This window comes from Corvus cornix, chromosome 1, assembly GCF_000738735.6.
Source record: "Corvus cornix cornix isolate S_Up_H32 chromosome 1, ASM73873v5, whole genome shotgun sequence".
Lineage (NCBI taxonomy): Eukaryota > Metazoa > Chordata > Aves > Passeriformes > Corvidae > Corvus > Corvus cornix.
Window position 1 is genome coordinate 6,897,530 of NC_046332.1, and position 13,873 is coordinate 6,911,402.

Below are 13,873 nucleotides of genomic sequence, written 5' to 3' on the forward strand. Positions count from 1 at the left end.
AGTTAAATTATTCCATAAATTGAACTGTAGTTCACTGAGATTGTTTCATTTTAATATTAATACGGACAAACTATGTCAGAGATGCTAAAAATGTTGAACTTCAAACACATTTCTTGATCATTCTGATTTATATAAGTGCCTTCTGGTTTAGGGCATGTTCAATGAAAGATAAAAGGAAAAAATTCTTGATATATCTTAAGGTGATAGGTGAGCAAAGTGAAGACCTATATAGAAATAGGTCACTAACTATCAGTTGCAGATAATAAATATTTTAGTTTAGGTTACTGTAAAATTATGTTTGCAGTAACTTTCCAGAGAAATAGTTCAGAGTAAAATAACTTTAGAACATAGAATCTAAACGATATTTTCTGCCAAAGTTTTCTTTGAAAAGTGTTTATCACTTTAAATCAAAATGAATTCATTTCTTAAAAATCATATAGTGGGTGTAAAACCATTCCTCTAACATGTGATCAACCCACACATACTTTAGTTTGTCATTCTTCTCTTTCTTTTTGCAGGTGTTGTTAAAAAAATGCAAAAGGCTCCACTTGCCAAGATGCATGTGTACTTAGCTATTTACAGCTTTAAATGAGAAAATAAGCCTTCGTAGAATTCTGAAAATGTTGAAATTGTTTGGGGAGTGGGGTTTGCTTCATTTTTACAAATATGTCTGTGTCAGAATGTTCTGGAGGTTTATGCCAGGAAACTGCGCTGCATAATACGGAGTTCCGTGGAGGGAAAGAGGAACAACTCTGCCTTTGGCAACTGCTACATCCACCTGATGGTTGAAATAGACGTGCTGATTTTCAGGTATGATTGCTCCTGTGAAGCAAAATGGTTGATTAAGCAGTGGATTTTGAGATTTATTTGTGCCTTTTTTTATGTGTATCTCCAAGAGTTGCATATGAAAGGTGACCTTCCCTCTGAAATATTTCTGCACTATACTTCAGGGAATGTTATTTGGATTTATATGGGATCAAGACCATTATTCATAGAGAAAATGAGAATTTTTTTCTATAAATCAAGTGTTTGGGCTATTGTTTTTTCTTTTTAGAATGTTGTGTATGTATGCCTATAAAAATGAGATTCAGAAAACAAGGATGTATTAAAGAATCTGACTGTCTTTATTCCCATTACTTTCTTTCAGTATGCAAATATCTTAATAGGGAGCAATTGAGAAAGTGAAAAAATGCATAGTTACAATTACTTTTTCCATCATCATCAGTTACTGGCCTTCTTTGTCCCACTCTGTGCCCAGATATATTTGCATTACTTTATTTTGCATTTTTGAAAAGATCAGTCCTCTGGTCTATGAGAGAGGCCTTGCTCTTGAGATATGCATGATCTGACATAATCTAAAGAGGTATACCCTCAGCTGTGCTGATATGAGGTAAATAAATTAATATGGGAACCAGTGATTTAATCTCTTCAGTGAAATCCATTTCGATATAATCTTCTATCTTTGGTTGTTGCAGCTTTTCTATACTGTAACAACATTCTAAAATTCTGAACCTAACTCCTCTGAAATCCACCATGTATCTTTTAAGAGCTTTTAAATAATGTCATATGAATTTAGTGAGCTCACCTTCCCTGTACCAACAGAACTTTAATAACACTCTGATTTCACTAATAATAAATACAACATTTACATAAAATCTTATAAATTATTCTCCTTTTCATTTACAAAAAATCTAGATAATCTTAAAAAATAATGTTGGTAATTTAGCAATTAAAGACATATCTAGACATAAATATATACACAGATATATACTCCTTTTGTCAATATTTTTTTTCCTTCTACTAGCACAATTTTATTTAATTTCTCCCATGATTTCTCCATTCCTGAGTCTCTGTATGGAACTGTAGGAAGATAACAGAGGTTGTACATTGTGGCATTGCAAGAATTCAGCTCAACCTACTGTTTGTGCACCTGAGACAGCCTGATGTTTACAAAACAGAGGAGCCTCTTGCCATTGGAGAGCTGGAGATGGAAGAGGCAGCACAATTTCTGCTACGCTCATAACAATTAACTTTTCACCCTTCTGAGATCATAGACATGCCATACTTCTGAGATCAGCAGTGCCGTATTACTTCTAACCAACAGCAGTCTTCAGGGGTTCTTGAAATTTTGACAACAAAACCTGACGGTCATTCTGTACACTATGATCCACTAGTAAAATGATAAATCCTACGTAATTTAGTAATCAGAATGAATTCTGTATCTATTAGATCTGTATTGTAACATCACTATTTACATCAACATTGTATCTATTTAGGTCTCTCTCAAGCTTTTAAATCCTAACCACTAAAGTTGTCCAAACCATTATAACCTGATTCCTCTCCAGTTGGACTTATTTGAGACCCTGAGTCAGTGCCACAAATGACCACTGCCAGATGGGGAGGCTTCTTCTTACGTGGCTGCAGGAGCAGCTCCTCCTCCCTCCTTCACATGGTGTCATTCTGCTCCTTGTTAGGCTCTACCCAAGATCATCGTTCAAAAGACTGATTGCACTAACCCAGCAGAAAACCATCTGAAATTGTCTCATGGAGAGGCCTGATATATGTTACAGCTAAAGCAAGGTAAACAGAGACAGCATGTAGTAGGGAGCAGTGACAAGGTGTTAGATTGGCTCAAGCTGTCTTGTGTAATTTTGTTTTAGGAAGTGAAGTGACACAGCTTTTGTAGCTTGGATATGAAAAGTAGTGTTAGTTCTGCTTGGTCTTTTTTTGTTGTTTGTTTGAGTTTTGGTGGATTTTTTTTTTTTTAACTGCATGTTAGTTCTAGTACTTATCATCTGTGCTGGTTTTGCTGGAATAGAGTTCATTTTCTTCACAGTAGCTAGTATGGGGCTGTGCTTTGGATTTGTAATGGAAACAGCATGGATAATTTGGGGATATTTTTGTTGCCGGGGGGCACTTACACAGACCCAAGGCCTTTTCTGCCTCTCACACACCAATGAGTGGGCTGGGGGACACAAGAAATTGGGAGGGGACACATTCAGGATAGGTGACCCCAACTGACCCAAGGGATATCCCAGACCGCACGGCATTGTGCTAAGGGTATATAGCTGGGGGAGCAAGAGGAAAGCAGGGGAGAGGCTCAGAATGATGGCATTTGTCTTCCCAGTGATGGGGATGGCTGAACACCTACCTGCCCATGGGAAGTGGTAAATTAATTCCTTGTTTTCCTTTGCTTGCATGCATGGATTTTGCTCTCCCTATGTAGCTGTCTTTATCACAACACACAAGTTTTCTCATTTTAACTCTTCTGATTCTCTCCCCCATCCCATGGAGCAGCTGGGTGGGGCTTTCTTGCTGGCTGGGCCTAAACCATGACATCACATATTGAGAAAGCTTACTTTAGGATTGAAATGATACTGGGACCTTGGAATTTATTTGGAAAGAGCTACTAAAATGTTAATGAGTTTTTTTAATATGATTTTACAGCTCCTGTTAATACCTAAGTTGGTCAAAGCTTTGAGAGAGATATGTCCAGTTGTGTCTCCAGTCCCCTGCAAACTAATTACCCGTGATCAAAGGCTTGCTAAATACTTTAAAAAAATTTATTAGAAAATTAAGTTGACTTTTTAACCTTTTTCAACAGAGAACATTTATCTATTAGGGAAGAGAAAACTGGAGTAATAATGGATTATATACAGTTTTCCCCTGCCCAACGTATGCTTGCTTTGAGGAAGTCAATGATTTTCAAGCTCCAGCAAAGTGTTCCCAATTCCCTTTAATTCCTAAGAAGCTCTTCTTGTCCTACTCAATGCCCTGTGGGTACAAGCATCTTGATGTGAGCCTGCTCAACCATTTGGTTTTTGAAATATTCTCCCTCTGAGCATCTCTGTCCAGGTTGTCTTGCTGTTTATTTAGAAAAATATAATCATACAGAGGGAGCATGTGTAGCTGTGCACAAAACTGAACTCCCAAATACAGTATCCATCACATGATCATTAAAATAGTTTGAGCTGTACATGTAATTGCCATTTGTTACTGACAGTCATCACTATGTGCACTGAAAAGTTGTATGTATAAAAATTAATTTCAATGTCTAAAACCTAAATTATATGTCTAATTTTGTATTTCTGTTCAACTGAAAACATGAAAAATTTATTTTGGAGGGGAAAAAAGGACTTTCAAGTCAAATCTTGCATAGGTAGAAATTTCCTTCTTTTCTTTCTTCTTTCCTTCTATTTTTTTTTTTTTCCTAAATAACTGTATTATATTTTAAATAGCTTTGAAACTTACTTTGGGTGATTCTTTATGACCTTCTTTTAATGAAACCCATAAAAAATTTCACTGGAAAAATAATGTCATGCTTTAGTAATGAATACGGAAATCACTTTCATTAAAAGGAACATATACATTTAGACTTAGACTACTTATTGACCTATTTAACTTGGAATATCAGCCTATGTACCTTCATAAAGAAGTCCAGACACATACAGGGACATAACAGCAAGCACTTGTTTACTTCAGAATCAAAAGTTGGTCTACAACATGTCTAATTCAAAATTATAGCAAAACAATAATTTAAAAAACCTACAGCAAAATGAAATATTAAATACCCAAAAACCCCCTCAAACCCACAATAAAACCAACAAAAAGAAACAGTTTTTCTTCGTTCTCATTTTATCTGTGATGACAGATGTTACTCGGTCTTTTAGAAGTGAGGATCTCTTCAACAATTATTGCTAAGAAGTTAGAGTTTAGTTATCCTAAATTATCTGAGATTATTGACTTTAATTAAGTTAGTTTCGGGAAAGAGGGCAAGATTTCTCTGCTTCCTGCTGGTCTGCTGAGCCCTTATAATTTATTTTTATTTTAATGTTAAAAATCAGCTGGAATTCCTTTCTCTAGCCATACTATTGATGCTAGGAAGGATTTTGAGAAAATAGGGTAATGTTATTCACACAGAGCCTTTGAACTATTTTTTGTAGGGAACAGACTATTGATTGTGTCAGCATCTCTCACACTTTGTGCAAAGACTCAGCATGGAAGAACAACTCGTTCTACAATGAAACATAAGACATGATTGCCTGGAATTGATCTGATTAGTCCCAAAAGCACTACAATATTTTCCTCAACTGATTTGACATAGAATTCACCCAAATTGATTTTTAAATATATAAATATACATTGCTGCCATTTTATTTAATCCTGTTCTAGACATAAGACTCTTCTAACATATTGAGCTTTGCAACCAAATACCTACATGAAAGGTTAATTGGAAGAAAAACAAAATGCCTGTGCTCTGTTTCAAAACCCAATCTTACTGAAGCTTACAGAGCATGTGTTTTAAATGGCATATTAGCTCCAAAAGGCTGTCTGTATGGAATTACCTTTAACTAGCATGTCAAATCTGCCCACAGTTTCTTGCTATGAATTAAATTGGAAGTCTATTTAAAAGTATTTAAGCTTTAAAATATGGACTTTTGGATACTATTTTTTATTTGATGTGCTGTAAGGAATTGTTTAATCAAATTAATGGGAATAAATGGTGTAATATAATAGCTACTGGTGATGCTTTTCTTATAAGTCTTATTATCTATGAAAGTTACAGATCAAATTCTTCTCCCAGATAACTTGTTGTGAGATCAGCGCCACTCAGTTTTACAAGCGCCACTCAGAGTTACAAGCAATGTCTTTCAGCAATTGCACATCATATTTCTTTGAATATTTTTCTAAATCTGACAGACAAATCCAACCATAATACTAGCTGAATGCCCTCTAGTTTACATCACAATGAAGTGAACCATTGCAGCCCATTTTTGAGGACTGTCCTTGGGAACTCTTTCATAATATACTGGCCACAATGGCTGCGTTTGTTGACATTTCTATTCAATCCTAAAGCCTAGATGTGCCTTACTTCACTGTGATCCTGGAGGAAATCTATTGAAGGCAATGGAGGTACATGAGTTTAAATGGCTGAACAAGGAGAAATGCATCACGTGAGTTAGAGTAGACAAGGATGAATCCACTGTCCTCATTTAACTTGCAGCTTAAGCTTGTGGCATTCCCTGAAGTTTCTGGAGGTAGGAGAATGGTGCACTAATTCACTATCATCCTGCCAAGTACATCTGTGTGGCTTTTATTAGGTCTGCAATTTAGGTTCAGTATAAAGTAAAAGAGAAGAAATTCTGGTTTATCAGTTTTATGACAGTGTCACTCTTTCACTGCCAAAGTGGAAAAGTGATTTCCTGTCAGCTCAGCTGCTGAACGAGGCAGGTACATATCCACTGGGGTTTAAGGGGCAATACTTTTGGGACATCAGACCTTTCCTCGTCTTAAGGGATAAATCTAAAATCTTGGCAAGATTCTTATTTTCAATTTGTATGGCAGAGTTTAGGTGCAGTCTCAGACCATTAATATGGCAGATGATGATTTGGGAATGAACAGTGCCCAGAGTTTGACCCGTTGTGCCAGGGTTCACATCGTGGGCTGCTGTGCCAAGCCTGGGAACAGTGCAGTGTTCACCCTCCCCTGGCAGCACCCAGTGAAGGGAGGGGATCTGGGCTGAGCTGGGCAGGGCCAGGGGTGCTGATGGCTCGAGCTCAGCCACAAAAGCAGTCCCTGCTCTGGGACAGCATCAGGGGAGGGAACAGTCAGACACATTTCCAGGGTGGGGGGCAAGGTTACAGTGATAAGACAGATCCAAGGGCAAGCCAGTCTGTGGGTCAGGGGCAGAATCTGATGGATGGGGAAATGCTGGGGTGTGGTAAGTCTGCAACACAGATGGAGTGTATTATCTACAGCTGAAGCCAATCTTGAGAGCCTCAGTTTAAAAGCAGACCCCAGGGAAAGGGTGTGGGCTTTGTTAATGTTCAGCTGTTTTGCTTTGTGCTCTTTCTCAATTAGTCCTGAGCTGAGGCAGTCAAAACCCTCAGAAAGGGGAGGATACAGTAAAAGCCTTTAGGCTCTGCATTTGTGTTATATCTGTGTACGATAAGATGGGAAAGGTCACGATTAGAGCAAATTGGTTGCTGTTTTAAGCTACTGTAGCTGGACTTTTAGAACCCCTTGCGGTTAAATGTTTATGAGGGTAACTTGGACTGCTGCTGAAGATTCTTTCTGGATGAAGACTGCTGTGGACTCTCCATTTGTGAGTAAGTCAAATAGGTGATAACAAAACTAAAAACTCCTATAAAGTACATATTCCTATTCACAGAAAAAATTTACATGCTTGTGTCTTGTTGTTGCTGTTTGTTTGGGTTTTTTAAAAAAAATCCTAAAATCTTGGAATTCTGAGGTGTATAATCTCAGGATTATTGTTTTAATATCTGCCCCTTTTTAGAAGTAATACATCTTTTTTAGAAGAGGTCAGCTTGTGCATTTTGCTGGCTGTACTTCTCAAGGGGTAGTAATTTATTTTTTTCTCCTTTTTTTCCTTCCTACTTACCCATGCACTCTGTGATACTTAAAATGAGTTTGGTATTTCTACTGGTGGTTCCTTTAGAATTCACTGAGTTTTGTGTCTGAGGCTTTCACAATGACCCTAGGAGCTCTAACTGTGGTTTTTCTCCTTGAAAATAAGACTCATTTCACAGCATTAATCTATGAATATCTGTTTGAGGAGACCATACTTTCCTTGGTAATAGGTAAGGCATACAAAACCCCTTCTCCTCTGCAGCAGTTCACAGTTTTTGATGACTTCCAGCTGACCCCATCACCTCAGAATTGGAAGTTCTTCCAAATGTAAACTTAAAAATAGGGTTGTTAATTTATAGTACTGCAGCTCTGCCTAGCGATGGTGACTTGCCTAGATAAGTCTCCCATATTAGTTTAACCCTGTACACTGAAATATAGAACTTTTGTTCTATATTCTTGTTGCCTAACTTGGGTGGTTTGGAATCTTAAAAGTTTACCAAGCATCTACCTTAAATTTTCCCTCTTATATCTAATAAAACCAAAATTTGGACAAATGACCTCCAGCTGTTGACTTGACACTGCAGAAATGTTTTAGGGTTGGATCACAGCAGAGCCTTCAGGATATGTATTATGAAATCTAACATCAAATTTTATGTCCCTTTTTCAGTGTAAGTTCTTTTCTCCTCTTTAGCACCCTGCTCAGCCTCCTCTACCCCAATGCACCTATCATCCTACATGGCAAAAAGCTCAGCTTGTTATTGGACACTTCCTTTTAAATTCTCAGTATACAGACTTTTTCATAATGTGACAAGCAGCCATTTGCACATGAAGATTATACCAGTAGTACTGTGCTGTCCTTTTTGCTGAAGACACTGACAAAGCAGGTTCTGGGAACTCATACTAAACCCAACTGCTGTAGTTTTTAAAGCAGCAGTTTGGTATGTGAGCATCTATTCTTACTTGTAGCACCCTGGGAAAGTGCCTGTGGACCCACAGCTCCTCTATCCCTGTGAAAGAGAATAATAGGTATGTAAAGTCTCTCTAACCACTTGCACAGGTATTCATAACATAACACAGAACATTCTTATCTGTGAGCATAGCTTGCTTTCACTATCAAATGAAGACTTCAGTTTCTTAAAAAAAAAAAACAAAAAAAAGATGGATGTAAATATATAAATCTCTGTGACTGTTATTTTTTGACAAATGATACAGGCAGCCAGGTAATTTGTTCAGGTTTCTTTGTTAGTTATCCAGTGCTGAAGTCCAGATTTTAATCTGTAGTGAAGTACAAGGATGGGAGGTGCTTGAAGATCCCAACTGTACATTGATATCCAGGTAAAGTAAGAACTAGCAGGTGAAGGTGTCTCCCTGTCCTGCAGAGCAAGAACTACTGTCCTTTGCCAGAACGGTCAAAAAAATGTAGCAAGGAAAAGCCCCCTTGTTACCCATTGATGTAGTGAGGTTGACTGCGGTCTTTCTAGTTTTTTCTGCCTGGGTGGTGATCAAGTGAGCTGTCATAGTGGAGCAAGTCTGAGTGAGAAGGTTTGGAGTAAAAGCCATGTCCTTGGTTAGTGATGTCTATGTTCTTTTCACTCCTGTTGAAGATTTGTGCTTTAATCCAGCAGAAAAGCTCACAGCCTCTCCTCACTGCTGATTTTCTGCCTGATCCTTTGGTTAAGTCATAATTCTATGTGTGGCATTGCAGTCATGAAAATTATGTCACAAGTCCAGCATAATGTTTTTTTCTGTAGGATGAAGCAGTAAAAGGAAAGGAGCTGAGAGAGGGAAAAATGCAGTTTATAGAAATATTTGAGAAATAGAATGGTATTTCTTCCTTTCTTTGAATTTAGTAGCTCTTCAGTATGCAGCGTACAGACCCTAGGACTTCTACAGCAAAAGAGGCTTTGGTCTGTGTTTTCTTCTTTCCTATGTTCTCATATTAATCACATTTCCTTTTGCTTGGGGAGGGAACATAATTGTGAGTATTTTTTTTTTTGTGAGTATGTATATTTGTAACAACTTAATAATTAGAAGAGTCACTCCAGAGGGGAAAAAAACAACCCAAATATTTTTGCTGGAGGACTGAACTGGGACTTGAGAATCAGTGGATAATGTTTTCAACCTTGGTTTTTAACATATGAGGTCATATTGGAGTGGATGCTGTCTTTCCACATGCACTCACAACACATCTAATCTCTTTTGTCAAAAGCGGAAGTGCTACTATAACATAATGAAATATCACTGCATAGCATTTATGACACTGCAAATAACAGGCAGGGCTGAACACATCTGCGTGCTCAGGCCTGCATATTTCATGACAATAGTGATACTGTTCCAACTTTAAAATGTTCTTTTTATTTACTGCTTTCTTTATAGACACTTGTAAGATGTTTATCGCCCAGTTGTCTTTAATATTTAAGTGCTACATATTTTGATAAATGTCAACACAGCCGCAGAGAATGACAGGGATTAATTTATATAATTCTGCAGTTTTTTAGCACAAATATTGTAGATGTTTAATTAATTACATGGAAGTTTTTTAAAGTTGCATTAACTTGAAATCAAAGCAGAGTCTGGCCTACACTGGTTCTGCACTAAGTTGTCCTTTACAAAGTAAAATTACATCAGATGACAGCAGTAGAATGACCATTAGAAGGTTTTGTAATTTTTCTGCCTTCAGTTAAGGAAAGTGAACCAACTTGAATTCATTGTTTAAATTTCCAAAGAATGATTCTTACTGTCTGTCTTATCTTTTTATTGTTGTAAATAAAATATGTAATTTGTGCTATTCTATATAAAACTGAAATGTAATTAGACCCTACAGAGACCGAGTTTCAAAATCCCTTCACCAGCCTGGCTGAGAGAAAAATTTCACAACACTAAAAGTATTTCTTTCACAATAAGTGAGGATTCCACCTAGGTGGGGTTGGATCTCATCACCGGGACATTTGCACCATGACGACTTGATCACCACACTCTGATATCTACATCGTATCTGATAAGGAATCGGACATTCCAGGAACTAAAAGTAACTGTTCTGGGAATGGCCCACTCACCACCCAGGATGGACAATTCATCAGACCCAGGAAAGGCTTTGTGCAGCCCAACTCCAGGACAAGAAAACTTCACGAATACGAGAAGAATAGAATTAACTCGGACTCTGCCCAAAAACTGTATAAGAAGGAACCAGCCAAAGCAGCACTCGTGAACTTGGGAGGTCTGGTGCGATAGAGATCAGATCTTTGCGTGTTCACCCAGCTCCGACCCCGGGCTCGGGGCTGCTTTTCTCGATCGTGGCGTTTGAAAGCGATATTTCGGTCGCATAATAAATGTCATGTCTTTATAAATTTTGATTGGGTGACTCTGTTTGTTATTATGATGATCTTTTAGCTGCAGTATGGAACTGAGACAATGAAATCTTTCAATAGAAAGCATGTTTTCTCCTTTGGCAACTGGAGTTATCACTAGATGTAATAAATAAAGTGATTTCTAAATGGAGTGTATCTATAAACTGTGTTTTGATGTACTGTGGACTTTATCTTATGATATTAATTTTTGATTTCAACTGCATATTATCATAATTTGAGACAGGGACCTGTAGCTCTGTTGCAACCAAATGAAAATCCAAAGCCTTCTATTAAGCAAATTTTGTTTCTAACATTTAAATATTTCTCCTTCAAAATGCTGCCCTCAGCAGCATTTGGGGATTTATTCACTGGAAGATGCAATTTATTTTTTATTTTTAATAAATGGCCCTTTAGGCACTTTGGACAGTTATAGCAGAATTAGCAGTTTGGTCACATTTGAAGTGTTCCCTCTGAGCAGCTATAACACAACCTTGTTATTTCTTTATGAAATGGGATCTAAGCTTCATGTATGTCCTGTTAGGCTGCAGTTCAAAAAATAAAAATGATAACCTCATGGGGCTGATCTTTGTTAATGTACTGTGACCCCTGCTATTTTCGAATTGGCTCTAAAGTACTCCCTTAGTGCAGCCATAGTAAAATAGTCCAAAGAACTTTTTGTAATGATAATGAATTCTGTGACACCTATAGATATTTGTGTGACTTGTCCTGCAGTGTAAATGTGTGGTATTTGTGTGTGTATTATGTTGGGTGATCTCAGACATCCATCAGAGTTTGGTATATGTGTGAAACTGTTTATTCTTGTTAAGGTCTGAGTGTAAGATGGCCTACAAGGCTCTTCACATATTAATAACTAATCTCATTTTTGACCATATTATAAAATTTATAAAAATATCCATTTTTTCATTTCTTGGGGCTTAAGGTGATTGTAAACAAAAAGAGGATTTTCTCACTTTGGCCACTGTACCAGCACTATAAACAAAATTAGGTGTTTCAAGTTTTGCTTTTTCCACAGCAATCTGAAACATGCATGACATAAATCCTTCAGTCTAGAGCACTGTATGTCAAATTTTCTAATATTTCCCTCTGTGTACCGCGTATTATGTAGCTTCCAAACTTTTGAAAACACTCAGCATAGAGGATCCTGTCTAAATTTGTTGAATTTTGCTGAATTTTGTTGAATTTTGCTCAAGAAAAATCTGTGGAGGAAGCTGAATCAAGGAGTTTTGTTTTTCATGTATAGCATTAAGAGTGGATTGCCTCCTAGAAAAATCTTATCTGTCGTTTGCAGTGACCCAGACAATACAGGGTCTTGCTTTCTTGGTCATAGAATGGGCTAGGTTGCAAGAAGCATTTGAAGATCACCTGATCCAACAGCCTTTTTATTGGATCAAGTTTCTCAAAGGTCCCTTCATTCAACCTGACCTTGCACGCATCTAGTGATGGGATGTGCACAGCTTCTCTGGGCAACCTGTTCAGTCTCACCTTCCTGCTAGCAAAAAAAATTTCTTGCCTATATTTAGTCTAAGGCTAACTTTTTTCAGTTTAAAATTATTACCCCTCAATCCCATGGTACAATTTAAAGTGGAAAAACTAAGGGAAAGAGGAGGATAATAAGTTTTAGACCTATCCTGGAGCTTTTTATATTGAAAACACAGGCTAATATGAATAGGGAACTTGCAAAAACATGAGAAAATGCTTCTAATGTCACTTGTTTAGCATTCATAGGAAGCTCAGACTAAAAGAAAATTTTCCATTGTTATCTTATCAAGTGGTTTAAGAAAAAACCTCCTTAAATTTTACAGCATTGTAAAGAAAAGCTCATGAAAGTTCAAACAGCATTTGCTTGTAGCTGTTTAGATGGCCACAGTAGAATTAAGTTTATCTTACTGGTGGACAAACTGTATGTATAAAAACAACCTAGAAATATGACACTGGATATTCAAGAAGAAAAAATGAATAAATAACAGATTCAGTGTAACCCTAAATACACAGACTTCAAAGCAGTGTTAAACTAGGATTCCTTAGATCTGGGAAAGTTAAGTCTATCATCAGTAAAAGTATACAGATTTGATTAAAACTTGAGAAAGAATAAATATATAGTGTGGTTAAATGACAAGTTTCAAAAGGATAAATTCTTTCAGAAGTATTTTATAAATAGTATCTAGCAAAGGGTTGGGCAGGGACTGTAGTTCCATTACAAGAAAACTTGAGTAGGAGCTAGTCAGACATATCAAAACTTCAGCATGCCTACACCGTACTGGATGAAGGGAAAGTCAAGAAAATTGAGACTGAATAGAGAAAAGTAAAAAAAAAACCCTGTCTCACAAGGTGATTGAATGCTTTGGTGGGTACTGAACTTCTGAGGGTAGTTATTAAATTATCATGAATACATAGTGTTTCATACACTATATCACTGTAATAACTAAATCTGTCTTGTTTCTTGTTGGACAGGTGTATTTGAGTCCATATCAATATGGCTAAGTAAAACAACATTAAATTGGAGATGGTCAGTGGTTCGCATTGGGTAGTATGTATGCTTGTGGTTCATCTTAAAAAATTTGGGAGAGGATGGTGATGCCTTGAAGTGGCTACCTGAAAACTGAGGCTACACAAGATTAAGAGAATAAAAGCCGGTATTTATTTGAAGGGCCTTTAAAGGTGGACCTTGGGCAGCCAAGAGGCTACATCCGAGATGGACCCCGGGTCACGGGTTCTTTGCACTTTTAGACGTTTGGTCCATTTGCATATCAGGGTTGATTCTCCACTTAGTCTCAGGCAATGAAGTAATTACCTCAAGTTTTCCCCCCTTTTCAAAGGCTTTAGTTTGCATATTTCAGGGCCTGGGACAACAAGGCGTCCTTGAGTTCAGGCCCAGAGAGGGTTTGCCATGTCTAACTGAAATGTGAGAACAGTAGCTAACAGGCTATATGAAGTGTCAGATTTACACACTAGGCAGCACAGGATCTGAAAAATATAAAAGCTAAAACCTAAGGCATAAATGGGACTTGCATGATTCATCTCACAAGCACAAAGGCACTGTGTGAGCTTGATCTGAAGTATGCAAAGCGAATTTTTGTGTGTATGTACACAGGTGTACTTGCACACATACATGAATGGAAAATGAGCAGCTTCCA

At 37.3% G+C, this 13,873-nt stretch overlaps 1 long non-coding RNA gene across 1 annotated transcript; it reads left to right on the forward strand.

Moving 5' to 3' along the window:
• Nucleotides 1-474: 474 nt before the first annotated feature.
• On the forward strand, nt 475-10,869 carry LOC109144563. The gene is made up of 2 exons (XR_002045407.3): nt 475-810; nt 2,475-10,869. It is a non-coding gene; the product is annotated as an uncharacterized LOC109144563 (long non-coding RNA).
• The last annotated feature ends 3,004 nt before the right edge of the window (nt 10,870-13,873 follow it).